The sequence below is a fragment of the Lepisosteus oculatus genome, chromosome 14 (genome assembly GCF_040954835.1).
Source record: "Lepisosteus oculatus isolate fLepOcu1 chromosome 14, fLepOcu1.hap2, whole genome shotgun sequence".
NCBI lineage: Eukaryota > Metazoa > Chordata > Actinopteri > Semionotiformes > Lepisosteidae > Lepisosteus > Lepisosteus oculatus.
Genome location: NC_090709.1, coordinates 58,763,445 through 58,791,304, shown reverse-complemented (window position 1 = coordinate 58,791,304; position 27,860 = coordinate 58,763,445). Strand labels below are relative to the sequence as shown.

General features: G+C 50.9%; 14 non-coding genes across 14 annotated transcripts; 13 read left to right on the top strand and 1 right to left on the bottom strand.

Moving 5' to 3' along the window:
- Positions 1 to 889: 889 nt before the first annotated feature.
- On the top strand, positions 890 to 961 carry trnap-agg (transfer RNA proline (anticodon AGG)). Its single transcript has one exon. It is a non-coding gene; the product is annotated as a tRNA-Pro (tRNA).
- Positions 962 to 1,719: 758 nt separating this feature from the next.
- On the bottom strand, positions 1,720 to 1,792 carry trnaa-agc (transfer RNA alanine (anticodon AGC)). Its single transcript has one exon. It is a non-coding gene; the product is annotated as a tRNA-Ala (tRNA).
- Positions 1,793 to 3,078: 1,286 nt separating this feature from the next.
- trnap-agg (transfer RNA proline (anticodon AGG)) lies at positions 3,079 to 3,150 on the top strand. Its single transcript has one exon. It is a non-coding gene; the product is annotated as a tRNA-Pro (tRNA).
- A 2,117-nt stretch (positions 3,151 to 5,267) lies between these two features.
- On the top strand, positions 5,268 to 5,339 carry trnap-agg (transfer RNA proline (anticodon AGG)). Its single transcript has one exon. It is a non-coding gene; the product is annotated as a tRNA-Pro (tRNA).
- Positions 5,340 to 7,456: 2,117 nt separating this feature from the next.
- Positions 7,457 to 7,528, top strand: trnap-agg (transfer RNA proline (anticodon AGG)). Its single transcript has one exon. It is a non-coding gene; the product is annotated as a tRNA-Pro (tRNA).
- Positions 7,529 to 9,637: 2,109 nt separating this feature from the next.
- trnap-agg (transfer RNA proline (anticodon AGG)) lies at positions 9,638 to 9,709 on the top strand. The gene has a single exon. It is a non-coding gene; the product is annotated as a tRNA-Pro (tRNA).
- A 2,117-nt stretch (positions 9,710 to 11,826) lies between these two features.
- Positions 11,827 to 11,898, top strand: trnap-agg (transfer RNA proline (anticodon AGG)). Its single transcript has one exon. It is a non-coding gene; the product is annotated as a tRNA-Pro (tRNA).
- Positions 11,899 to 14,015: 2,117 nt separating this feature from the next.
- Positions 14,016 to 14,087, top strand: trnap-agg (transfer RNA proline (anticodon AGG)). The gene has a single exon. It is a non-coding gene; the product is annotated as a tRNA-Pro (tRNA).
- Positions 14,088 to 16,196: 2,109 nt separating this feature from the next.
- Positions 16,197 to 16,268, top strand: trnap-agg (transfer RNA proline (anticodon AGG)). Its single transcript has one exon. It is a non-coding gene; the product is annotated as a tRNA-Pro (tRNA).
- Positions 16,269 to 18,385: 2,117 nt separating this feature from the next.
- On the top strand, positions 18,386 to 18,457 carry trnap-agg (transfer RNA proline (anticodon AGG)). The gene has a single exon. It is a non-coding gene; the product is annotated as a tRNA-Pro (tRNA).
- A 2,117-nt stretch (positions 18,458 to 20,574) lies between these two features.
- Positions 20,575 to 20,646, top strand: trnap-agg (transfer RNA proline (anticodon AGG)). The gene has a single exon. It is a non-coding gene; the product is annotated as a tRNA-Pro (tRNA).
- A 2,117-nt stretch (positions 20,647 to 22,763) lies between these two features.
- On the top strand, positions 22,764 to 22,835 carry trnap-agg (transfer RNA proline (anticodon AGG)). Its single transcript has one exon. It is a non-coding gene; the product is annotated as a tRNA-Pro (tRNA).
- A 2,117-nt stretch (positions 22,836 to 24,952) lies between these two features.
- On the top strand, positions 24,953 to 25,024 carry trnap-agg (transfer RNA proline (anticodon AGG)). The gene has a single exon. It is a non-coding gene; the product is annotated as a tRNA-Pro (tRNA).
- Positions 25,025 to 27,141: 2,117 nt separating this feature from the next.
- Positions 27,142 to 27,213, top strand: trnap-agg (transfer RNA proline (anticodon AGG)). The gene has a single exon. It is a non-coding gene; the product is annotated as a tRNA-Pro (tRNA).
- The last annotated feature ends 647 nt before the right edge of the window (positions 27,214 to 27,860 follow it).

The window sequence follows — 27,860 nt, the reverse complement described above, 5'->3', positions numbered from 1 at the left end:
AGTTCCTGTCAAAATAAAATAGAAATGGATAACATTCTAGAGAGAGTTTGAAATACCAAGGTACAATTTAAAACATATCTCTTCCACTACAACCACAATATTTTGGAGAGATCGTTGAACCTCACTGTTCTGACATGTCCGTTAGCCTCCGTCCTGCTTCAGCAATGAATGTGGCGGGGCACATTCTGAGGGAGATGAGGTCAATCAGGTGGCAGGAAAACCAAGCTAAGCTTTTTTTTGAGATCCTGAAAACGAAAGAAGGGCCATGTATATGTGTGCAGCTGGATATGTAATTGCAGGTGGCGTAGCAAATTCTGCTGAAGCCCCACTGCCTGGTGTGGACGGTAGCTGTGCATGTTGCAGCACGTGAGATCAAGGGGGCATGTCATGTGTTTCAGCACTTCACTCCATTCAGTAGCACATGATTCCCTGAGTTCTTTGGATGACCTGTGGACCGATCTTTCACGATGAAGAATTCCTTAAGAAGAATAGATCTCGGCCCACCATCCCAATGCCTCCGTCTCAAAACAGCAACCGCCCACTGCCCTTGGTCTGCAAGGCAGTCCTTTCAAGTGCTAAAGGACGCCTTTCGGCACATCAAGCTCTAAGCACACACCTGGAGGATGCGGGAATTGATCCTGCTATCTCCCACATGCAAAGCAAGCGCTGTACCATACAAGCCAACCCCCCTCGCTGGGACTTATGCCTCGGCGTCACCTAGTGCCGCTTGTTCCCCTCTTACCGGGCACAGTTCACTGCCCTTCGTCTGCAAGGCAGTCGTGTAATTGCAGCTTTCTTGACTTATTGATGAAGGTCTGACTGGACGAGCGAATGGCGCCTCTCCCCATCCTCAAGCTTGCTGACAGATTGAAATGGAAAGTGCTGCTGTGGCTCGTTGGTCTAGTGGTATGATTCTCGCTTAGGGTGCGAGAGGTCCCGGGTTCAACTCCCGGACGAGCCCTCGTGTGCTCTTTTCCTCCTCTTCCACAAGACTGGGAACTGATATCCACATCACTTCGCAGCGTCTGCTTATGGCAAACGATGGAATGTGACTAATGACTGAACGAGCCTGGTGAATTCTCATCACGTGGCACAATGAGAGCGTGCAGTCAGCTGTCCAAGGCGGCAACCTCATTGCTCGTTCAAAAGAACACGTACTGAAAACTCATCACCACTGTGTCGTAGATGAGCACCGCGATCGCTTGTTGTCATGCGTCCTTACTTGGGAAATGCAGAAGCAAAAACTGCCCTCTCTCAGCCACCGAAACGTGTGCGGCTCGCCTTGCGCTCTCTGCGCCTCACATATTTGTCGAGCTGTCTGCTCTTCTTTCTGTTGAAGTAATCAAGTTACGGGGCGTCCTGCAGCCTATGATGTTCTCACTGAGAGCTTTCAAGATTTGAAGGAAAACTACGAGCTTGATGGCTCAAGTCGAACGAATGTGATTGTTAAGCAATCGATGATCAAAAGCACGTCTTCTAACAATTCGTGAGAGTATTATCAGCACGGTTTTCACTCGGATATACTTTTCACTTGCTAAGCTGACAAATTGGACGAGAAAATGCCGGAGACGCACTCAGTGCAGACTGAGGTTGGGAAGGAGGTGTGGCCCTTCAACGCTTGACAACTGAAGGACATTCTCTCCGCAACGGAGGAGCACCTGTCAGAAGTCGCAGAAGCTAAACAAGAGCACCGGGCTTCCGGAGATCCAAACTCAGACCTGGAGGATGCGGGCATCGATCCCGCTACCTCTTGCATGCTAAGCAAGCGCTCTACCATTTGAGCTAATCCCCCTCGCTTCATGCGTCTCGGCATCATGTCTTACCGCCTCTGCCCCTCTTACCGGGCACCGCCCACTGCCCTTGGTCTGCAAGGCAGTCCTTTCAAGTGCGATGACGACGCTGAGACCTTCGTTGCCTATTGTACGAGCTGAACTTTTGTGCTCATCAATTCAACGCTCTTTCCATCAACTGATCTTGTCTTTTGACGCTTCGTGTTTTGCGCTCCTTTGACTATCGGCATATCGGGTGACTGCAAACACTGAAGTTCTTGCTTACGGAGTGTGGAACATTGTTTTCAAGTGATCGCTGTTCTGTCATGTTGACGCCGAGTGAATCTTTCTTTGGCAACATGGGCAGGCTGACAGCAGTGCGAGCGAAAGTAATGGCAAATTTCTTGACTTATTTCTGAATGTGAATGTTCTTTAGAAAAGGGATGCGGCGTTGCTTCTCGCCCGTGTAAAGGTCACGCATTCCAGACGTGGTTATGAGCGAACAGTTGCCGCAAGTGTTTGAAAAGAGCAAGAGAGGAAGCAGCCCTGCCCCGTGTGAGGATCAAACTCAGGCCCTTCAGATGACGAGACTGACACACTACCAATTACGCCAACAAGCCCAGCTGCAGTACACACACCGGAAAGTTTGCCTCACATGGATTTCAGTCGCCCGTTCCCTAATCTTTAGACGCCCTCTGCTGAATGTTGCATTTGCCTTTTGATCTCACCGATACATTTTTGGTCTGTTTCTGTTGCGAGTCCGTCTTTCAGATCTCACCTAGCACAAGTCTCTGTGGCTGAAGTGGCCTCTCTGCTTCAGCATCGTGCCCTCACTCAGCCATTAAAAATGTCACTCGGACTTCTGACATGCTGACATGAAATGTCAAGAGAGAGGGGCGGAGTGACGCTTAAGCCAGAGAGAAGATGAAAAGGGGGCGTGGCTGCGAAACGCTTGACAGCTGCACGATGCTCTCCATGTAAGGCGGGACCACAGGCTAAAGGACGCCTTTCAGCACATCAAGCTCTAAGCACACACCTGGAGGATGCGGGAATTGATCCTGCTATCTCCCACATGCAAAGCAAGCGCTGTACCATACAAGCCAACCCCCCTCGCTGGGACTTATGCCTCGGCGTCACCTAGTGCCGCTTGTTCCCCTCTTACCGGGCACAGTTCACTGCCCTTCGTCTGCAAGGCAGTCGTGTAATTGCAGCTTTCTTGACTTATTGATGAAGGTCTGACTGGACGAGCGAATGGCGCCTCTCCCCATCCTCAAGCTCGCTGACAGATTGAAATGGAAAGTGCTGCTGTGGCTCGTTGGTCTAGTGGTATGATTCTCGCTTAGGGTGCGAGAGGTCCCGGGTTCAACTCCCGGACGAGCCCTCGTGTGCTCTTTTCCTCCTCTTCCACAAGACTGGGAACTGATATCCACATCACTTCGCAGCGTCTGCTTATAGCAAACGATGGAATGTGACTAATGACTGAACGAGCCTGGTGAATTCTCATCACGTGGCACAATGAGAGCGTGCAGTCAGCTGTCCAAGGCGGCAACCTCATTGCTCGTTCAAAAGAACACGTACTGAAAACTCATCACCACTGTGTCGTAGATGAGCACCGCGATCGCTTGTTGTCATGCGTCCTTACTTGGGAAATGCAGAAGCAAAAACTGCCCTCTCTCAGCCACCGAAACGTGTGCGGCTCGCCTTGCGCTCTCTGCGCCTCACATATTTGTCGAGCTGTCTGCTCTTCTTTCTGTTGAAGTAATCAAGTTACGGGGCGTCCTGCAGCCTATGATGTTCTCACTGAGAGCTTTCAAGATTTGAAGGAAAACTACGAGCTTGATGGCTCAAGTCGAACGAATGTGATTGTTAAGCAATCGATGATCAAAAGCACGTCTTCTAACAATTCGTGAGAGTATTATCAGCACTGTTTTCACTCGGATATACTTTTCACTTGCTAAGCTGACAAATTGGACGAGAAAATGCCGGAGACGCACTCAGTGCAGACTGAGGTTGGGAAGGAGGTGTGGCCCTTCAACGCTTGACAACTGAAGGACATTCTCTCCGCAACGGAGGAGCACCTGTCAGAAGTCGCAGAAGCTAAACAAGAGCACCGGGCTTCCGGAGATCCAAACTCAGACCTGGAGGATGCGGGCATCGATCCCGCTACCTCTTGCATGCGAAGCGAGCGCTCTACCATTTGAGCTAATCCCCCTCGCTTCATGCGTCTCGGCATCATGTCTTACCGCCTCTGCCCCTCTTACCGGGCACCGCCCACTGCCCTTGGTCTGCAAGGCAGTCCTTTCAAGTGCGATGACGACGCTGAGACCTTCGTTGCCTATTGTACGAGCTGAACTTTTGTGCTCATCAATTCAACGCTCTTTCCATCAACTCATCTTGTCTTTTGACGCTTCGTGTTTTGCGCTCCTTTGACTATCGGCATATCGGGTGACTGCAAACACTGAAGTTCTTGCTTACGGAGTGTGGAACATTGTTTTCAAGTGATCGCTGTTCTGTCATGTTGACGCCGAGTGAATCTTTCTTTGGCAACATGGGCAGGCTGACAGCAGTGCGAGCGAAAGTAATGACAAATTTCTTGACTTATTTCTGAATGTGAATGTTCTTTAGAAAAGGGATGCGGCGTTGCTTCTCGCCCGTGTAAAGGTCACGCATTCCAGACGTGGTTATGAGCGAACAGTTGCCGCAAGTGTTTGAAAAGAGCAAGAGAGGAAGCAGCCCTGCCCCGTGTGAGGATCAAACTCAGGCCCTTCAGATGACGAGACTGACGCACTACCAATTACGCCAACAAGCCCAGCTGCAGTACACACACCGGAAAGTTTGCCTCACATGGATTTCAGTCGCCCGTTCCCTAATCTTTAGACGCCCTCTGCTGAATGTTGCATTTGCCTTTTGATCTCACCGATACATTTTTGGTCTGTTTCTGTTGCGAGTCCGTCTTTCAAATCTCACCTAGCACAAGTCTCTGTGGCTGAAGTGGCCTCTCTGCTTCAGCATCGTGCCCTCACTCAGCCATTAAAAATGTCACTCGGACTTCTGACATGCTGACATGAAATGTCAAGAGAGAGGGGCGGAGTGACGCTTAAGCCAGAGAGAAGATGAAAAGGGGGCGTGGCTGCGAAACGCTTGACAGCTGCACGATGCTCTCCATGTAAGGCGGGACCACAGGCTAAAGGACGCCTTTCGGCACATCAAGCTCTAAGCACACACCTGGAGGATGCGGGAATTGATCCTGCTATCTCCCACATGCAAAGCAAGCGCTGTACCATACAAGCCAACCCCCCTCGCTAGGCCTTATGCCTCGGCGTCACCTAGTGCAGCTTGTTCCCCTCTTACCGGGCACAGTTCACTGCCCTTCGTCTGCAAGGCAGTCGTGTAATTGCAGCTTTCTTGACTTATTGATGAAGGTCTGACTGGACAAGCGAATGGCGCCTCTCCCCATCCTCAAGCTCGCTGACAGATTGAAATGGAAAGTGCTGCTGTGGCTCGTTGGTCTAGTGGTATGATTCTCGCTTAGGGTGCGAGAGGTCCCGGGTTCAACTCCCGGACGAGCCCTCGTGTGCTCTTTTCCTCCTCTTCCACAAGACTGGGAACTGATATCCACATCACTTCGCAGCGTCTGCTTATGGCAAACGATGGAATGTGACTAATGACTGAACGAGCCTGGTGAATTCTCATCACGTGGCACAATGAGAGCGTGCAGTCAGCTGTCCAAGGCGGCAACCTCATTGCTCGTTCAAAAGAACACGTACTGAAAACTCATCACCACTGTGTCGTAGATGAGCACCGCGATCGCTTGTTGTCATGCGTCCTTACTTGGGAAATGCAGAAGCAAAAACTGCCCTCTCTCAGCCACCGAAACGTGTGCGGCTCGCCTTGCGCTCTCTGCGCCTCACATATTTGTCGAGCTGTCTGCTCTTCTTTCTGTTGAAGTAATCAAGTTACGGGGCGTCCTGCAGCCTATGATGTTCTCACTGAGAGCTTTCAAGATTTGAAGGAAAACTACGAGCTTGATGGCTCAAGTCGAACGAATGTGATTGTTAAGCAATCGATGATCAAAAGCACGTCTTCTAACAATTCGTGAGAGTATTATCAGCACTGTTTTCACTCGGATATACTTTTCACTTGCTAAGCTGACAAATTGGACGAGAAAATGCCGGAGACGCACTCAGTGCAGACTGAGGTTGGGAAGGAGGTGTGGCCCTTCAACGCTTGACAACTGAAGGACATTCTCTCCGCAACGGAGGAGCACCTGTCAGAAGTCGCAGAAGCTAAACAAGAGCACCGGGCTTCCGGAGATCCAAACTCAGACCTGGAGGATGCGGGCATCGATCCCGCTACCTCTTGCATGCGAAGCGAGCGCTCTACCATTTGAGCTAATCCCCCTCGCTTCATGCGTCTCGGCATCATGTCTTACCGCCTCTGCCCCTCTTACCGGGCACCGCCCACTGCCCTTGGTCTGCAAGGCAGTCCTTTCAAGTGCGATGACGACGCTGAGACCTTCGTTGCCTATTGTACGAGCTGAACTTTTGTGCTCATCAATTCAACGCTCTTTCCATCAACTCATCTTGTCTTTTGACGCTTCGTGTTTTGCGCTCCTTTGACTATCGGCATATCGGGTGACTGCAAACACTGAAGTTCTTGCTTACGGAGTGTGGAACATTGTTTTCAAGTGATCGCTGTTCTGTCATGTTGACGCCGAGTGAATCTTTCTTTGGCAACATGGGCAGGCTGACAGCAGTGCGAGCGAAAGTAATGGCAAATTTCTTGACTTATTTCTGAATGTGAATGTTCTTTAGAAAAGGGATGCGGCGTTGCTTCTCGCCCGTGTAAAGGTCACGCATTCCAGACGTGGTTATGAGCGAACAGTTGCCGCAAGTGTTTGAAAAGAGCAAGAGAGGAAGCAGCCCTGCCCCGTGTGAGGATCAAACTCAGGCCCTTCAGATGACGAGACTGACGCACTACCAATTACGCCAACAAGCCCAGCTGCAGTACACACACCGGAAAGTTTGCCTCACATGGATTTCAGTCGCCCGTTCCCTAATCTTTAGACGCCCTCTGCTGAATGTTGCATTTGCCTTTTGATCTCACCGATACATTTTTGGTCTGTTTCTGTTGCGAGTCCGTCTTTCAGATCTCACCTAGCACAAGTCTCTGTGGCTGAAGTGGCCTCTCTGCTTCAGCATCGTGCCCTCACTCAGCCATTAAAAATGTCACTCGGACTTCTGACATGCTGACATGAAATGTCAAGAGAGAGGGGCGGAGTGACGCTTAAGCCAGAGAGAAGATGAAAAGGGGGCGTGGCTGCGAAACGCTTGACAGCTGCACGATGCTCTCCATGTAAGGCGGGACCACAGGCTAAAGGACGCCTTTCGGCACATCAAGCTCTAAGCACACACCTGGAGGATGCGGGAATTGATCCTGCTATCTCCCACATGCAAAGCAAGCGCTGTACCATACAAGCCAACCCCCCTCGCTGGGACTTATGCCTCGGCGTCACCTAGTGCCGCTTGTTCCCCTCTTACCGGGCACAGTTCACTGCCCTTCGTCTGCAAGGCAGTCGTGTAATTGCAGCTTTCTTGACTTATTGATGAAGGTCTGACTGGACGAGCGAATGGCGCCTCTCCCCATCCTCAAGCTCACTGACAGATTGAAATGGAAAGTGCTGCTGTGGCTCGTTGGTCTAGTGGTATGATTCTCGCTTAGGGTGCGAGAGGTCCCGGGTTCAACTCCTGGACGAGCCCTCGTGTGCTCTTTTCCTCCTCTTCCACAAGACTGGGAACTGATATCCACATCATTTCGCAGCGTCTGCTTATGGCAAACGATGGAATGTGACTAATGACTGAACGAGCCTGGTGAATTCTCATCACGTGGCACAATGAGAGCGTGCAGTCAGCTGTCCAAGGCGGCAACCTCATTGCTCGTTCAAAAGAACACATACTGAAAACTCATCACCACTGTGTCGTAGATGAGCACCGCGATCGCTTGTTGTCATGCGTCCTTACTTGGGAAATGCAGAAGCAAAAACTGCCCTCTCTCAGCCACCGAAACGTGTGCGGCTCGCCTTGCGCTCTCTGCGCCTCACATATTTGTCGAGCTGTCTGCTCTTCTTTCTGTTGAAGTAATCAAGTTACGGGGCGTCCTGCAGCCTATGATGTTCTCACTGAGAGCTTTCAAGATTTGAAGGAAAACTTCGAGCTTGATGGCTCAAGTCGAACGAATTTGATTGTTAAGCAATCGATGATCAAAAGCACGTCTTCTAACAATTCGTGAGAGTATTATCAGCACTGTTTTCACTCGGATATACTTTTCACTTGCTAAGCTGACAAATTGGACGAGAAAATGCCGGAGACGCACTCAGTGCAGACTGAGGTTGGGAAGGAGGTGTGGCCCTTCAACGCTTGACAACTGAAGGACATTCTCTCCGCAACGGAGGAGCACCTGTCAGAAGTCGCAGAAGCTAAACAAGAGCACCGGGCTTCCGGAGATCCGGACTCAGACCTGGAGGATGCGGGCATCGATCCCGCTACCTCTTGCATGCTAAGCGAGCGCTCTACCATTTGAGCTAATCCCCCTCGCTTCATGCGTCTCGGCATCATGTCTTACCGCCTCTGCCCCTCTTACCGGGCACCGCCCACTGCCCTTGGTCTGCAAGGCAGTCCTTTCAAGTGCGATGACGACGCTGAGACCTTCGTTGCCTATTGTACGAGCTGAACTTTTGTGCTCATCAATTCAACGCTCTTTCCATCAACTCATCTTGTCTTTTGACGCTTCGTGTTTTGCGCTCCTTTGACTATCGGCATATCGGGTGACTGCAAACACTGAAGTTCTTGCTTACGGAGTGTGGAACATTGTTTTCAAGTGATCGCTGTTCTGTCATGTTGACGCCGAGTGAATCTTTCTTTGGCAACATGGGCAGGCTGACAGCAGTGCGAGCGAAAGTAATGGCAAATTTCTTGACTTATTTCTGAATGTGAATGTTCTTTAGACAAGGGATGCGGCGTTGCTTCTCGCCCGTGTAAAGGTCACGCATTCCAGACGTGGTTATGAGCGAACAGTTGCCGCAAGTGTTTGAAAAGAGCAAGCAGCCCTGCCCCGTGTGAGGATCAAACTCAGGCCCTTCAGATGACGAGACTGACGCACTACCAATTACGCCAACAAGCCCAGCTGCAGTACACACACCGGAAAGTTTGCCTCACATGGATTTCAGTCGCCCGTTCCCTAATCTTTAGACGCCCTCTGCTGAATGTTGCATTTGCCTTTTGATCTCACCGATACATTTTTGGTCTGTTTCTGTTGCGAGTCCGTCTTTCAGATCTCACCTAGCACAAGTCTCTGTGGCTGAAGTGGCCTCTCTGCTTCAGCATCGTGCCCTCACTCAGCCATTAAAAATGTCACTCGGACTTCTGACATGCTGACATGAAATGTCAAGAGAGAGGGGCGGAGTGACGCTTAAGCCAGAGAGAAGATGAAAAGGGGGCGTGGCTGCGAAACGCTTGACAGCTGCACGATGCTCTCCATGTAAGGCGGGACCACAGGCTAAAGGACGCCTTTCGGCACATCAAGCTCTAAGCACACACCTGGAGGATGCGGGAATTGATCCTGCTATCTCCCACATGCAAAGCAAGCGCTGTACCATACAAGCCAACCCCCCTCGCTGGGACTTATGCCTCGGCGTCACCTAGTGCCGCTTGTTCCCCTCTTACCGGGCACAGTTCACTGCCCTTCGTCTGCAAGGCAGTCGTGTAATTGCAGCTTTCTTGACTTATTGATGAAGGTCTGACTGGACGAGCGAATGGCGCCTCTCCCCATCCTCAAGCTCGCTGACAGATTGAAATGGAAAGTGCTGCTGTGGCTCGTTGGTCTAGTGGTATGATTCTCGCTTAGGGTGCGAGAGGTCCCGGGTTCAACTCCCGGACGAGCCCTCGTGTGCTCTTTTCCTCCTCTTCCACAAGACTGGGAACTGATATCCACATCACTTCGCAGCTTCTGCTTATGGCAAACGATGGAATGTGACTAATGACTGAACGAGCCTGGTGAATTCTCATCACGTGGCACAATGAGAGCGTGCAGTCAGCTGTCCAAGGCGGCAACCTCATTGCTCGTTCAAAAGAACACGTACTGAAAACTCATCACCACTGTGTCGTAGATGAGCACTGCGATCGCTTGTTGTCATGCGTCCTTACTTGGGAAATGCAGAAGCAAAAACTGCCCTCTCTCAGCCACCGAAACGTGTGCGGCTCGCCTTGCGCTCTCTGCGCCTCACATATTTGTCGAGCTGTCTGCTCTTCTTTCTGTTGAAGTAATCAAGTTACGGGGCGTCCTGCAGCCTATGATGTTCTCACTGAGAGCTTTCAAGATTTGAAGGAAAACTTCGAGCTTGATGGCTCAAGTCGAACGAATTTGATTGTTAAGCAATCGATGATCAAAAGCACGTCTTCTAACAATTCGTGAGAGTATTATCAGCACTGTTTTCACTCGGATATACTTTTCACTTGCTAAGCTGACAAATTGGACGAGAAAATGCCGGAGACGCACTCAGTGCAGACTGAGGTTGGGAAGGAGGTGTGGCCCTTCAACGCTTGACAACTGAAGGACATTCTCTCCGCAACGGAGGAGCACCTGTCAGAAGTCGCAGAAGCTAAACAAGAGCACCGGGCTTCCGGAGATCCGGACTCAGACCTGGAGGATGCGGGCATCGATCCCGCTACCTCTTGCATGCTAAGCGAGCGCTCTACCATTTGAGCTAATCCCCCTCGCTTCATGCGTCTCGGCATCATGTCTTACCGCCTCTGCCCCTCTTACCGGGCACCGCCCACTGCCCTTGGTCTGCAAGGCAGTCCTTTCAAGTGCGATGACGACGCTGAGACCTTCGTTGCCTATTGTACGAGCTGAACTTTTGTGCTCATCAATTCAACGCTCTTTCCATCAACTCATCTTGTCTTTTGACGCTTCGTGTTTTGCGCTCCTTTGACTATCGGCATATCGGGTGACTGCAAACACTGAAGTTCTTGCTTACGGAGTGTGGAACATTGTTTTCAAGTGATCGCTGTTCTGTCATGTTGACGCCGAGTGAATCTTTCTTTGGCAACATGGGCAGGCTGACAGCAGTGCGAGCGAAAGTAATGGCAAATTTCTTGACTTATTTCTGAATGTGAATGTTCTTTAGAAAAGGGATGTGGCGTTGCTTCTCGCCCGTGTAAAGGTCACGCATTCCAGACGTGGTTATGAGCGAACAGTTGCCGCAAGTGTTTGAAAAGAGCAAGAGAGGAAGCAGCCCTGCCCCGTGTGAGGATCAAACTCAGGCCCTTCAGATGACGAGACTGACGCACTACCAATTACGCCAACAAGCCCAGCTGCAGTACACACACCGGAAAGTTTGCCTCACATGGATTTCAGTCGCCCGTTCCCTAATCTTTAGACGCCCTCTGCTGAATGTTGCATTTGCCTTTTGATCTCACCGATACATTTTTGGTCTGTTTCTGTTGCGAGTCCGTCTTTCAGATCTCACCTAGCACAAGTCTCTGTGGCTGAAGTGGCCTCTCTGCTTCAGCATCGTGCCCTCACTCAGCCATTAAAAATGTCACTCGGACTTCTGACATGCTGACATGAAATGTCAAGAGAGAGGGGCGGAGTGACGCTTAAGCCAGAGAGAAGATGAAAAGGGGGCGTGGCTGCGAAACGCTTGACAGCTGCACGATGCTCTCCATGTAAGGCGGGACCACAGGCTAAAGGACGCCTTTCGGCACATCAAGCTCTAAGCACACACCTGGAGGATGCGGGAATTGATCCTGCTATCTCCCACATGCAAAGCAAGCGCTGTACCATACAAGCCAACCCCCCTCGCTGGGACTTATGCCTCGGCGTCACCTAGTGCCGCTTGTTCCCCTCTTACCGGGCACAGTTCACTGCCCTTCGTCTGCAAGGCAGTCGTGTAATTGCAGCTTTCTTGACTTATTGATGAAGGTCTGACTGGACGAGCGAATGGCGCCTCTCCCCATCCTCAAGCTCGCTGACAGATTGAAATGGAAAGTGCTGCTGTGGCTCGTTGGTCTAGTGGTATGATTCTCGCTTAGGGTGCGAGAGGTCCCGGGTTCAACTCCCGGACGAGCCCTCGTGTGCTCTTTTCCTCCTCTTCCACAAGACTGGGAACTGATATCCACATCACTTCGCAGCTTCTGCTTATGGCAAACGATGGAATGTGACTAATGACTGAACGAGCCTGGTGAATTCTCATCACGTGGCACAATGAGAGCGTGCAGTCAGCTGTCCAAGGCGGCAACCTCATTGCTCGTTCAAAAGAACACGTACTGAAAACTCATCACCACTGTGTCGTAGATGAGCACTGCGATCGCTTGTTGTCATGCGTCCTTACTTGGGAAATGCAGAAGCAAAAACTGCCCTCTCTCAGCCACCGAAACGTGTGCGGCTCGCCTTGCGCTCTCTGCGCCTCACATATTTGTCGAGCTGTCTGCTCTTCTTTCTGTTGAAGTAATCAAGTTACGGGGCGTCCTGCAGCCTATGATGTTCTCACTGAGAGCTTTCAAGATTTGAAGGAAAACTACGAGCTTGATGGCTCAAGTCGAACGAATGTGATTGTTAAGCAATCGATGATCAAAAGCACGTCTTCTAACAATTCGTGAGAGTATTATCAGCACTGTTTTCACTCGGATATACTTTTCACTTGCTAAGCTGACAAATTGGACGAGAAAATGCCGGAGACGCACTCATTGCAGACTGAGGTTGGGAAGGAGGTGTGGCCCTTCAACGCTTGACAACTGAAGGACATTCTCTCCGCAACGGAGGAGCACCTGTCAGAAGTCGCAGAAGCTAAACAAGAGCACCGGGCTTCCGGAGATCCAAACTCAGACCTGGAGGATGCGGGCATCGATCCCGCTACCTCTTGCATGCTAAGCGAGCGCTCTACCATTTGAGCTAATCCCCCTCGCTTCATGTGTCTCGGCATCATGTCTTACCGCCTCTGCCCCTCTTACCGGGCACCGCCCACTGCCCTTGGTCTGCAAGGCAGTCCTTTCAAGTGCGATGACGACGCTGAGACCTTCGTTGCCTATTGTACGAGCTGAACTTTTGTGCTCATCAATTCAACGCTCTTTCCATCAACTCATCTTGTCTTTTGACGCTTCGTGTTTTGCGCTCCTTTGACTATCGGCATATCGGGTGACTGCAAACACTGAAGTTCTTGCTTACGGAGTGTGGAACATTGTTTTCAAGTGATCGCTGTTCTGTCATGTTGACGCCGAGTGAATCTTTCTTTGGCAACATGGGCAGGCTGACAGCAGTGCGAGCGAAAGTAATGGCAAATTTCTTGACTTATTTCTGAATGTGAATGTTCTTTAGAAAAGGGATGCGGCGTTGCTTCTCGCCCGTGTAAAGGTCACGCATTCCAGACGTGGTTATGAGCGAACAGTTGCCGCAAGTGTTTGAAAAGAGCAAGAGAGGAAGCAGCCCTGCCCCGTGTGAGGATCAAACTCAGGCCCTTCAGATGACGAGACTGACGCACTACCAATTACGCCAACAAGCCCAGCTGCAGTACACACACCGGAAAGTTTGCCTCACATGGATTTCAGTCACCCGTTCCCTAATCTTTAGACGCCCTCTGCTGAATGTTGCATTTGCCTTTTGATCTCACCGATACATTTTTGGTCTGTTTCTGTTGCGAGTCCGTCTTTCAGATCTCACCTAGCACAAGTCTCTGTGGCTGAAGTGGCCTCTCTGCTTCAGCATCGTGCCCTCACTCAGCCATTAAAAATGTCACTCGGACTTCTGACATGCTGACATGAAATGTCAAGAGAGAGGGGCGGAGTGACGCTTAAGCCAGAGAGAAGATGAAAAGGGGGCGTGGCTGCGAAACGCTTGACAGCTGCACGATGCTCTCCATGTAAGGCGGGACCACAGGCTAAAGGACGCCTTTCGGCACATCAAGCTCTAAGCACACACCTGGAGGATGCGGGAATTGATCCTGCTATCTCCCACATGCAAAGCAAGCGCTGTACCATACAAGCCAACCCCCCTCGCTGGGACTTATGCCTCGGCGTCACCTAGTGCCGCTTGTTCCCCTCTTACCGGGCACAGTTCACTGCCCTTCGTCTGCAAGGCAGTCGTGTAATTGCAGCTTTCTTGACTTATTGATGAAGGTCTGACTGGACGAGCGAATGGCGCCTCTCCCCATCCTCAAGCTCACTGACAGATTGAAATGGAAAGTGCTGCTGTGGCTCGTTGGTCTAGTGGTATGATTCTCGCTTAGGGTGCGAGAGGTCCCGGGTTCAACTCCTGGACGAGCCCTCGTGTGCTCTTTTCCTCCTCTTCCACAAGACTGGGAACTGATATCCACATCATTTCGCAGCGTCTGCTTATGGCAAACGATGGAATGTGACTAATGACTGAACGAGCCTGGTGAATTCTCATCACGTGGCACAATGAGAGCGTGCAGTCAGCTGTCCAAGGCGGCAACCTCATTGCTCGTTCAAAAGAACACATACTGAAAACTCATCACCACTGTGTCGTAGATGAGCACCGCGATCGCTTGTTGTCATGCGTCCTTACTTGGGAAATGCAGAAGCAAAAACTGCCCTCTCTCAGCCACCGAAACGTGTGCGGCTCGCCTTGCGCTCTCTGCGCCTCACATATTTGTCGAGCTGTCTGCTCTTCTTTCTGTTGAAGTAATCAAGTTACGGGGCGTCCTGCAGCCTATGATGTTCTCACTGAGAGCTTTCAAGATTTGAAGGAAAACTTCGAGCTTGATGGCTCAAGTCGAACGAATTTGATTGTTAAGCAATCGATGATCAAAAGCACGTCTTCTAACAATTCGTGAGAGTATTATCAGCACTGTTTTCACTCGGATATACTTTTCACTTGCTAAGCTGACAAATTGGACGAGAAAATGCCGGAGACGCACTCAGTGCAGACTGAGGTTGGGAAGGAGGTGTGGCCCTTCAACGCTTGACAACTGAAGGACATTCTCTCCGCAACGGAGGAGCACCTGTCAGAAGTCGCAGAAGCTAAACAAGAGCACCGGGCTTCCGGAGATCCGGACTCAGACCTGGAGGATGCGGGCATCGATCCCGCTACCTCTTGCATGCTAAGCGAGCGCTCTACCATTTGAGCTAATCCCCCTCGCTTCATGCGTCTCGGCATCATGTCTTACCGCCTCTGCCCCTCTTACCGGGCACCGCCCACTGCCCTTGGTCTGCAAGGCAGTCCTTTCAAGTGCGATGACGACGCTGAGACCTTCGTTGCCTATTGTACGAGCTGAACTTTTGTGCTCATCAATTCAACGCTCTTTCCATCAACTCATCTTGTCTTTTGACGCTTCGTGTTTTGCGCTCCTTTGACTATCGGCATATCGGGTGACTGCAAACACTGAAGTTCTTGCTTACGGAGTGTGGAACATTGTTTTCAAGTGATCGCTGTTCTGTCATGTTGACGCCGAGTGAATCTTTCTTTGGCAACATGGGCAGGCTGACAGCAGTGCGAGCGAAAGTAATGGCAAATTTCTTGACTTATTTCTGAATGTGAATGTTCTTTAGAAAAGGGATGCGGCGTTGCTTCTCGCCCGTGTAAAGGTCACGCATTCCAGACGTGGTTATGAGCGAACAGTTGCCGCAAGTGTTTGAAAAGAGCAAGCAGCCCTGCCCCGTGTGAGGATCAAACTCAGGCCCTTCAGATGACGAGACTGACGCACTACCAATTACGCCAACAAGCCCAGCTGCAGTACACACACCGGAAAGTTTGCCTCACATGGATTTCAGTCGCCCGTTCCCTAATCTTTAGACGCCCTCTGCTGAATGTTGCATTTGCCTTTTGATCTCACCGATACATTTTTGGTCTGTTTCTGTTGCGAGTCCGTCTTTCAGATCTCACCTAGCACAAGTCTCTGTGGCTGAAGTGGCCTCTCTGCTTCAGCATCGTGCCCTCACTCAGCCATTAAAAATGTCACTCGGACTTCTGACATGCTGACATGAAATGTCAAGAGAGAGGGGCGGAGTGACGCTTAAGCCAGAGAGAAGATGAAAAGGGGGCGTGGCTGCGAAACGCTTGACAGCTGCACGATGCTCTCCATGTAAGGCGGGACCACAGGCTAAAGGACGCCTTTCGGCACATCAAGCTCTAAGCACAGACCTGGAGGATGCGGGAATTGATCCTGCTATCTCCCACATGCAAAGCAAGCGCTGTACCATACAAGCCAACCCCCCTCGCTGGGGCTTATGCCTCGGCGTCACCTAGTGCCGCTTGTTCCCCTCTTACCGGGCACAGTTCACTGCCCTTCGTCTGCAAGGCAGTCGTGTAATTGCAGCTTTCTTGACTTATTGATGAAGGTCTGACTGGACGAGCGAATGGCGCCTCTCCCCATCCTCAAGCTCGCTGACAGATTGAAATGGAAAGTGCTGCTGTGGCTCGTTGGTCTAGTGGTATGATTCTCGCTTAGGGTGCGAGAGGTCCCGGGTTCAACTCCCGGACGAGCCCTCGTGTGCTCTTTTCCTCCTCTTCCACAAGACTGGGAACTGATATCCACATCACTTCGCAGCTTCTGCTTATGGCAAACGATGGAATGTGACTAATGACTGAACGAGCCTGGTGAATTCTCATCACGTGGCACAATGAGAGCGTGCAGTCAGCTGTCCAAGGCGGCAACCTCATTGCTCGTTCAAAAGAACACGTACTGAAAACTCATCACCACTGTGTCGTAGATGAGCACTGCGATCGCTTGTTGTCATGCGTCCTTACTTGGGAAATGCAGAAGCAAAAACTGCCCTCTCTCAGCCACCGAAACGTGTGCGGCTCGCCTTGCGCTCTCTGCGCCTCACATATTTGTCGAGCTGTCTGCTCTTCTTTCTGTTGAAGTAATCAAGTTACGGGGCGTCCTGCAGCCTATGATGTTCTCACTGAGAGCTTTCAAGATTTGAAGGAAAACTTCGAGCTTGATGGCTCAAGTCGAACGAATTTGATTGTTAAGCAATCGATGATCAAAAGCACGTCTTCTAACAATTCGTGAGAGTATTATCAGCACTGTTTTCACTCGGATATACTTTTCACTTGCTAAGCTGACAAATTGGACGAGAAAATGCCGGAGACGCACTCAGTGCAGACTGAGGTTGGGAAGGAGGTGTGGCCCTTCAACGCTTGACAACTGAAGGACATTCTCTCCGCAACGGAGGAGCACCTGTCAGAAGTCGCAGAAGCTAAACAAGAGCACCGGGCTTCCGGAGATCCGGACTCAGACCTGGAGGATGCGGGCATCGATCCCGCTACCTCTTGCATGCTAAGCGAGCGCTCTACCATTTGAGCTAATCCCCCTCGCTTCATGCGTCTCGGCATCATGTCTTACCGCCTCTGCCCCTCTTACCGGGCACCGCCCACTGCCCTTGGTCTGCAAGGCAGTCCTTTCAAGTGCGATGACGACGCTGAGACCTTCGTTGCCTATTGTACGAGCTGAACTTTTGTGCTCATCAATTCAACGCTCTTTCCATCAACTCATCTTGTCTTTTGACGCTTCGTGTTTTGCGCTCCTTTGACTATCGGCATATCGGGTGACTGCAAACACTGAAGTTCTTGCTTACGGAGTGTGGAACATTGTTTTCAAGTGATCGCTGTTCTGTCATGTTGACGCCGAGTGAATCTTTCTTTGGCAACATGGGCAGGCTGACAGCAGTGCGAGCGAAAGTAATGGCAAATTTCTTGACTTATTTCTGAATGTGAATGTTCTTTAGAAAAGGGATGTGGCGTTGCTTCTCGCCCGTGTAAAGGTCACGCATTCCAGACGTGGTTATGAGCGAACAGTTGCCGCAAGTGTTTGAAAAGAGCAAGAGAGGAAGCAGCCCTGCCCCGTGTGAGGATCAAACTCAGGCCCTTCAGATGACGAGACTGACGCACTACCAATTACGCCAACAAGCCCAGCTGCAGTACACACACCGGAAAGTTTGCCTCACATGGATTTCAGTCGCCCGTTCCCTAATCTTTAGACGCCCTCTGCTGAATGTTGCATTTGCCTTTTGATCTCACCGATACATTTTTGGTCTGTTTCTGTTGCGAGTCCGTCTTTCAGATCTCACCTAGCACAAGTCTCTGTGGCTGAAGTGGCCTCTCTGCTTCAGCATCGTGCCCTCACTCAGCCATTAAAAATGTCACTCGGACTTCTGACATGCTGACATGAAATGTCAAGAGAGAGGGGCGGAGTGACGCTTAAGCCAGAGAGAAGATGAAAAGGGGGCGTGGCTGCGAAACGCTTGACAGCTGCACGATGCTCTCCATGTAAGGCGGGACCACAGGCTAAAGGACGCCTTTCGGCACATCAAGCTCTAAGCACAGACCTGGAGGATGCGGGAATTGATCCTGCTATCTCCCACATGCAAAGCAAGCGCTGTACCATACAAGCCAACCCCCCTCGCTGGGGCTTATGCCTCGGCGTCACCTAGTGCCGCTTGTTCCCCTCTTACCGGGCACAGTTCACTGCCCTTCGTCTGCAAGGCAGTCGTGTAATTGCAGCTTTCTTGACTTATTGATGAAGGTCTGACTGGACGAGCGAATGGCGCCTCTCCCCATCCTCAAGCTCGCTGACAGATTGAAATGGAAAGTGCTGCTGTGGCTCGTTGGTCTAGTGGTATGATTCTCGCTTAGGGTGCGAGAGGTCCCGGGTTCAACTCCCGGACGAGCCCTCGTGTGCTCTTTTCCTCCTCTTCCACAAGACTGGGAACTGATATCCACATCACTTCGCAGCTTCTGCTTATGGCAAACGATGGAATGTGACTAATGACTGAACGAGCCTGGTGAATTCTCATCACGTGGCACAATGAGAGCGTGCAGTCAGCTGTCCAAGGCGGCAACCTCATTGCTCGTTCAAAAGAACACGTACTGAAAACTCATCACCACTGTGTCGTAGATGAGCACTGCGATCGCTTGTTGTCATGCGTCCTTACTTGGGAAATGCAGAAGCAAAAACTGCCCTCTCTCAGCCACCGAAACGTGTGCGGCTCGCCTTGCGCTCTCTGCGCCTCACATATTTGTCGAGCTGTCTGCTCTTCTTTCTGTTGAAGTAATCAAGTTACGGGGCGTCCTGCAGCCTATGATGTTCTCACTGAGAGCTTTCAAGATTTGAAGGAAAACTTCGAGCTTGATGGCTCAAGTCGAACGAATTTGATTGTTAAGCAATCGATGATCAAAAGCACGTCTTCTAACAATTCGTGAGAGTATTATCAGCACTGTTTTCACTCGGATATACTTTTCACTTGCTAAGCTGACAAATTGGACGAGAAAATGCCGGAGACGCACTCAGTGCAGACTGAGGTTGGGAAGGAGGTGTGGCCCTTCAACGCTTGACAACTGAAGGACATTCTCTCCGCAACGGAGGAGCACCTGTCAGAAGTCGCAGAAGCTAAACAAGAGCACCGGGCTTCCGGAGATCCGGACTCAGACCTGGAGGATGCGGGCATCGATCCCGCTACCTCTTGCATGCTAAGCGAGCGCTCTACCATTTGAGCTAATCCCCCTCGCTTCATGCGTCTCGGCATCATGTCTTACCGCCTCTGCCCCTCTTACCGGGCACCGCCCACTGCCCTTGGTCTGCAAGGCAGTCCTTTCAAGTGCGATGACGACGCTGAGACCTTCGTTGCCTATTGTACGAGCTGAACTTTTGTGCTCATCAATTCAACGCTCTTTCCATCAACTCATCTTGTCTTTTGACGCTTCGTGTTTTGCGCTCCTTTGACTATCGGCATATCGGGTGACTGCAAACACTGAAGTTCTTGCTTACGGAGTGTGGAACATTGTTTTCAAGTGATCGCTGTTCTGTCATGTTGACGCCGAGTGAATCTTTCTTTGGCAACATGGGCAGGCTGACAGCAGTGCGAGCGAAAGTAATGGCAAATTTCTTGACTTATTTCTGAATGTGAATGTTCTTTAGAAAAGGGATGTGGCGTTGCTTCTCGCCCGTGTAAAGGTCACGCATTCCAGACGTGGTTATGAGCGAACAGTTGCCGCAAGTGTTTGAAAAGAGCAAGAGAGGAAGCAGCCCTGCCCCGTGTGAGGATCAAACTCAGGCCCTTCAGATGACGAGACTGACGCACTACCAATTACGCCAACAAGCCCAGCTGCAGTACACACACCGGAAAGTTTGCCTCACATGGATTTCAGTCGCCCGTTCCCTAATCTTTAGACGCCCTCTGCTGAATGTTGCATTTGCCTTTTGATCTCACCGATACATTTTTGGTCTGTTTCTGTTGCGAGTCCGTCTTTCAGATCTCACCTAGCACAAGTCTCTGTGGCTGAAGTGGCCTCTCTGCTTCAGCATCGTGCCCTCACTCAGCCATTAAAAATGTCACTCGGACTTCTGACATGCTGACATGAAATGTCAAGAGAGAGGGGCGGAGTGACGCTTAAGCCAGAGAGAAGATGAAAAGGGGGCGTGGCTGCGAAACGCTTGACAGCTGCACGATGCTCTCCATGTAAGGCGGGACCACAGGCTAAAGGACGCCTTTCGGCACATCAAGCTCTAAGCACAGACCTGGAGGATGCGGGAATTGATCCTGCTATCTCCCACATGCAAAGCAAGCGCTGTACCATACAAGCCAACCCCCCTCGCTGGGACTTATGCCTCGGCGTCACCTAGTGCCGCTTGTTCCCCTCTTACCGGGCACAGTTCACTGCCCTTCGTCTGCAAGGCAGTCGTGTAATTGCAGCTTTCTTGACTTATTGATGAAGGTCTGACTGGACGAGCGAATGGCGCCTCTCCCCATCCTCAAGCTCGCTGACAGATTGAAATGGAAAGTGCTGCTGTGGCTCGTTGGTCTAGTGGTATGATTCTCGCTTAGGGTGCGAGAGGTCCCGGGTTCAACTCCTGGACGAGCCCTCGTGTGCTCTTTTCCTCCTCTTCCACAAGACTGGGAACTGATATCCACATCACTTCGCAGCTTCTGCTTATGGCAAACGATGGAATGTGACTAATGACTGAACGAGCCTGGTGAATTCTCATCACGTGGCACAATGAGAGCGTGCAGTCAGCTGTCCAAGGCGGCAACCTCATTGCTCGTTCAAAAGAACACGTACTGAAAACTCATCACCACTGTGTCGTAGATGAGCACCGCGATCGCTTGTTGTCATGCGTCCTTACTTGGGAAATGCAGAAGCAAAAACTGCCCTCTCTCAGCCACCGAAACGTGTGCGGCTCGCCTTGCGCTCTCTGCGCCTCACATATTTGTCGAGCTGTCTGCTCTTCTTTCTGTTGAAGTAATCAAGTTACGGGGCGTCCTGCAGCCTATGATGTTCTCACTGAGAGCTTTCAAGATTTGAAGGAAAACTTCGAGCTTGATGGCTCAAGTCGAACGAATTTGATTGTTAAGCAATCGATGATCAAAAGCACGTCTTCTAACAATTCGTGAGAGTATTATCAGCACTGTTTTCACTCGGATATACTTTTCACTTGCTAAGCTGACAAATTGGACGAGAAAATGCCGGAGACGCACTCAGTGCAGACTGAGGTTGGGAAGGAGGTGTGGCCCTTCAACGCTTGACAACTGAAGGACATTCTCTCCGCAACGGAGGAGCACCTGTCAGAAGTCGCAGAAGCTAAACAAGAGCACCGGGCTTCCGGAGATCCGGACTCAGACCTGGAGGATGCGGGCATCGATCCCGCTACCTCTTGCATGCTAAGCGAGCGCTCTACCATTTGAGCTAATCCCCCTCGCTTCATGCGTCTCGGCATCATGTCTTACCGCCTCTGCCCCTCTTACCGGGCACCGCCCACTGCCCTTGGTCTGCAAGGCAGTCCTTTCAAGTGCGATGACGACGCTGAGACCTTCGTTGCCTATTGTACGAGCTGAACTTTTGTGCTCATCAATTCAACGCTCTTTCCATCAACTCATCTTGTCTTTTGACGCTTCGTGTTTTGCGCTCCTTTGACTATCGGCATATCGGGTGACTGCAAACACTGAAGTTCTTGCTTACGGAGTGTGGAACATTGTTTTCAAGTGATCGCTGTTCTGTCATGTTGACGCCGAGTGAATCTTTCTTTGGCAACATGGGCAGGCTGACAGCAGTGCGAGCGAAAGTAATGGCAAATTTCTTGACTTATTTCTGAATGTGAATGTTCTTTAGAAAAGGGATGCGGCGTTGCTTCTCGCCCGTGTAAAGGTCACGCATTCCAGACGTGGTTATGAGCGAACAGTTGCCGCAAGTGTTTGAAAAGAGCAAGAGAGGAAGCAGCCCTGCCCCGTGTGAGGATCAAACTCAGGCCCTTCAGATGACGAGACTGACGCACTACCAATTACGCCAACAAGCCCAGCTGCAGTACACACACCGGAAAGTTTGCCTCACATGGATTTCAGTCGCCCGTTCCCTAATCTTTAGACGCCCTCTGCTGAATGTTGCATTTGCCTTTTGATCTCACCGATACATTTTTGGTCTGTTTCTGTTGCGAGTCCGTCTTTCAGATCTCACCTAGCACAAGTCTCTGTGGCTGAAGTGGCCTCTCTGCTTCAGCATCGTGCCCTCACTCAGCCATTAAAAATGTCACTCGGACTTCTGACATGCTGACATGAAATGTCAAGAGAGAGGGGCGGAGTGACGCTTAAGCCAGAGAGAAGATGAAAAGGGGGCGTGGCTGCGAAACGCTTGACAGCTGCACGATGCTCTCCATGTAAGGCGGGACCACAGGCTAAAGGACGCCTTTCGGCACATCAAGCTCTAAGCACACACCTGGAGGATGCGGGAATTGATCCTGCTATCTCCCACATGCAAAGCAAGCGCTGTACCATACAAGCCAACCCCCCTCGCTGGGACTTATGCCTCGGCGTCACCTAGTGCCGCTTGTTCCCCTCTTACCGGGCACAGTTCACTGCCCTTCGTCTGCAAGGCAGTCGTGTAATTGCAGCTTTCTTGACTTATTGATGAAGGTCTGACTGGACGAGCGAATGGCGCCTCTCCCCATCCTCAAGCTCACTGACAGATTGAAATGGAAAGTGCTGCTGTGGCTCGTTGGTCTAGTGGTATGATTCTCGCTTAGGGTGCGAGAGGTCCCGGGTTCAACTCCTGGACGAGCCCTCGTGTGCTCTTTTCCTCCTCTTCCACAAGACTGGGAACTGATATCCACATCATTTCGCAGCGTCTGCTTATGGCAAACGATGGAATGTGACTAATGACTGAACGAGCCTGGTGAATTCTCATCACGTGGCACAATGAGAGCGTGCAGTCAGCTGTCCAAGGCGGCAACCTCATTGCTCGTTCAAAAGAACACATACTGAAAACTCATCACCACTGTGTCGTAGATGAGCACCGCGATCCCTTGTTGTCATGCGTCCTTACTTGGGAAATGCAGAAGCAAAAACTGCCCTCTCTCAGCCACCGAAACGTGTGCGGCTCGCCTTGCGCTCTCTGCGCCTCACATATTTGTCGAGCTGTCTGCTCTTCTTTCTGTTGAAGTAATCAAGTTACGGGGCGTCCTGCAGCCTATGATGTTCTCACTGAGAGCTTTCAAGATTTGAAGGAAAACTTCGAGCTTGATGGCTCAAGTCGAACGAATTTGATTGTTAAGCAATCGATGATCAAAAGCACGTCTTCTAACAATTCGTGAGAGTATTATCAGCACTGTTTTCACTCGGATATACTTTTCACTTGCTAAGCTGACAAATTGGACGAGAAAATGCCGGAGACGCACTCAGTGCAGACTGAGGTTGGGAAGGAGGTGTGGCCCTTCAACGCTTGACAACTGAAGGACATTCTCTCCGCAACGGAGGAGCACCTGTCAGAAGTCGCAGAAGCTAAACAAGAGCACCGGGCTTCCGGAGATCCGGACTCAGACCTGGAGGATGCGGGCATCGATCCCGCTACCTCTTGCATGCTAAGCGAGCGCTCTACCATTTGAGCTAATCCCCCTCGCTTCATGCGTCTCGGCATCATGTCTTACCGCCTCTGCCCCTCTTACCGGGCACCGCCCACTGCCCTTGGTCTGCAAGGCAGTCCTTTCAAGTGCGATGACGACGCTGAGACCTTCGTTGCCTATTGTACGAGCTGAACTTTTGTGCTCATCAATTCAACGCTCTTTCCATCAACTCATCTTGTCTTTTGACGCTTCGTGTTTTGCGCTCCTTTGACTATCGGCATATCGGGTGACTGCAAACACTGAAGTTCTTGCTTACGGAGTGTGGAACATTGTTTTCAAGTGATCGCTGTTCTGTCATGTTGACGCCGAGTGAATCTTTCTTTGGCAACATGGGCAGGCTGACAGCAGTGCGAGCGAAAGTAATGGCAAATTTCTTGACTTATTTCTGAATGTGAATGTTCTTTAGAAAAGGGATGCGGCGTTGCTTCTCGCCCGTGTAAAGGTCACGCATTCCAGACGTGGTTATGAGCGAACAGTTGCCGCAAGTGTTTGAAAAGAGCAAGAGAGGAAGCAGCCCTGCCCCGTGTGAGGATCAAACTCAGGCCCTTCAGATGACGAGACTGACGCACTACCAATTACGCCAACAAGCCCAGCTGCAGTACACACACCGGAAATTTTGCCTCACATGGATTTCAGTCGCCCGTTCCCTAATCTTTAGACGCCCTCTGCTGAATGTTGCATTTGCCTTTTGATCTCACCGATACATTTTTGGTCTGTTTCTGTTGCGAGTCCGTCTTTCAGATCTCACCTAGCACAAGTCTCTGTGGCTGAAGTGGCCTCTCTGCTTCAGCATCGTGCCCTCACTCAGCCATTAAAAATGTCACTCGGACTTCTGACATGCTGACATGAAATGTCAAGAGAGAGGGGCGGAGTGACGCTTAAGCCAGAGAGAAGATGAAAAGGGGGCGTGGCTGCGAAACGCTTGACAGCTGCACGATGCTCTCCATGTAAGGCGGGACCACAGGCTAAAGGACGCCTTTCGGCACATCAAGCTCTAAGCACACACCTGGAGGATGCGGGAATTGATCCTGCTATCTCCCACATGCAAAGCAAGCGCTGTACCATACAAACCAACCCCCCTCGCTGGGACTTATGCCTCGGCGTCACCTAGTGCCGCTTGTTCCCCTCTTACCGGGCACAGTTCACTGCCCTTCGTCTGCAAGGCAGTCGTGTAATTGCAGCTTTCTTGACTTATTGATGAAGGTCTGACTGGACGAGCGAATGGCGCCTCTCCCCATCCTCAAGCTCACTGACAGATTGAAATGGAAAGTGCTGCTGTGGCTCGTTGGTCTAGTGGTATGATTCTCGCTTAGGGTGCGAGAGGTCCCGGGTTCAACTCCTGGACGAGCCCTCGTGTGCTCTTTTCCTCCTCTTCCACAAGACTGGGAACTGATATCCACATCATTTCGCAGCGTCTGCTTATGGCAAACGATGGAATGTGACTAATGACTGAACGAGCCTGGTGAATTCTCATCACGTGGCACAATGAGAGCGTGCAGTCAGCTGTCCAAGGCGGCAACCTCATTGCTCGTTCAAAAGAACACATACTGAAAACTCATCACCACTGTGTCGTAGATGAGCACCGCGATCGCTTGTTGTCATGCGTCCTTACTTGGGAAATGCAGAAGCAAAAACTGCCCTCTCTCAGCCACCGAAACGTGTGCGGCTCGCCTTGCGCTCTCTGCGCCTCACATATTTGTCGAGCTGTCTGCTCTTCTTTCTGTTGAAGTAATCAAGTTACGGGGCGTCCTGCAGCCTATGATGTTCTCACTGAGAGCTTTCAAGATTTGAAGGAAAACTTCGAGCTTGATGGCTCAAGTCGAACGAATTTGATTGTTAAGCAATCGATGATCAAAAGCACGTCTTCTAACAATTCGTGAGAGTATTATCAGCACTGTTTTCACTCGGATATACTTTTCACTTGCTAAGCTGACAAATTGGACGAGAAAATGCCGGAGACGCACTCAGTGCAGACTGAGGTTGGGAAGGAGGTGTGGCCCTTCAACGCTTGACAACTGAAGGACATTCTCTCCGCAACGGAGGAGCACCTGTCAGAAGTCGCAGAAGCTAAACAAGAGCACCGGGCTTCCGGAGATCCGGACTCAGACCTGGAGGATGCGGGCATCGATCCCGCTACCTCTTGCATGCTAAGCGAGCGCTCTACCATTTGAGCTAATCCCCCTCGCTTCATGCGTCTCGGCATCATGTCTTACCGCCTCTGCCCCTCTTACCGGGCACCGCCCACTGCCCTTGGTCTGCAAGGCAGTCCTTTCAAGTGCGATGACGACGCTGAGACCTTCGTTGCCTATTGTACGAGCTGAACTTTTGTGCTCATCAATTCAACGCTCTTTCCATCAACTCATCTTGTCTTTTGACGCTTCGTGTTTTGCGCTCCTTTGACTATCGGCATATCGGGTGACTGCAAACACTGAAGTTCTTGCTTACGGAGTGTGGAACATTGTTTTCAAGTGATCGCTGTTCTGTCATGTTGACGCCGAGTGAATCTTTCTTTGGCAACATGGGCAGGCTGACAGCAGTGCGAGCGAAAGTAATGGCAAATTTCTTGACTTATTTCTGAATGTGAATGTTCTTTAGAAAAGGGATGCGGCGTTGCTTCTCGCCCGTGTAAAGGTCACGCATTCCAGACGTGGTTATGAGCGAACAGTTGCCGCAAGTGTTTGAAAAGAGCAAGAGAGGAAGCAGCCCTGCCCCGTGTGAGGATCAAACTCAGGCCCTTCAGATGACGAGACTGACGCACTACCAATTACGCCAACAAGCCCAGCTGCAGTACACACACCGGAAATTTTGCCTCACATGGATTTCAGTCGCCCGTTCCCTAATCTTTAGACGCCCTCTGCTGAATGTTGCATTTGCCTTTTGATCTCACCGATACATTTTTGGTCTGTTTCTGTTGCGAGTCCGTCTTTCAGATCTCACCTAGCACAAGTCTCTGTGGCTGAAGTGGCCTCTCTGCTTCAGCATCGTGCCCTCACTCAGCCATTAAAAATGTCACTCGGACTTCTGACATGCTGACATGAAATGTCAAGAGAGAGGGGCGGAGTGACGCTTAAGCCAGAGAGAAGATGAAAAGGGGGCGTGGCTGCGAAACGCTTGACAGCTGCACGATGCTCTCCATGTAAGGCGGGACCACAGGCTAAAGGACGCCTTTCGGCACATCAAGCTCTAAGCACACACCTGGAGGATGCGGGAATTGATCCTGCTATCTCCCACATGCAAAGCAAGCGCTGTACCATACAAGCCAACCCCCCTCGCTGGGACTTATGCCTCGGCGTCACCTAGTGCCGCTTGTTCCCCTCTTACCGGGCACAGTTCACTGCCCTTCGTCTGCAAGGCAGTCGTGTAATTGCAGCTTTCTTGACTTATTGATGAAGGTCTGACTGGACGAGCGAATGGCGCCTCTCCCCATCCTCAAGCTCACTGACAGATTGAAATGGAAAGTGCTGCTGTGGCTCGTTGGTCTAGTGGTATGATTCTCGCTTAGGGTGCGAGAGGTCCCGGGTTCAACTCCTGGACGAGCCCTCGTGTGCTCTTTTCCTCCTCTTCCACAAGACTGGGAACTGATATCCACATCATTTCGCAGCGTCTGCTTATGGCAAACGATGGAATGTGACTAATGACTGAACGAGCCTGGTGAATTCTCATCACGTGGCACAATGAGAGCGTGCAGTCAGCTGTCCAAGGCGGCAACCTCATTGCTCGTTCAAAAGAACACATACTGAAAACTCATCACCACTGTGTCGTAGATGAGCACCGCGATCGCTTGTTGTCATGCGTCCTTACTTGGGAAATGCAGAAGCAAAAACTGCCCTCTCTCAGCCACCGAAACGTGTGCGGCTCGCCTTGCGCTCTCTGCGCCTCACATATTTGTCGAGCTGTCTGCTCTTCTTTCTGTTGAAGTAATCAAGTTACGGGGCGTCCTGCAGCCTATGATGTTCTCACTGAGAGCTTTCAAGATTTGAAGGAAAACTTCGAGCTTGATGGCTCAAGTCGAACGAATTTGATTGTTAAGCAATCGATGATCAAAAGCACGTCTTCTAACAATTCGTGAGAGTATTATCAGCACTGTTTTCACTCGGATATACTTTTCACTTGCTAAGCTGACAAATTGGACGAGAAAATGCCGGAGACGCACTCAGTGCAGACTGAGGTTGGGAAGGAGGTGTGGC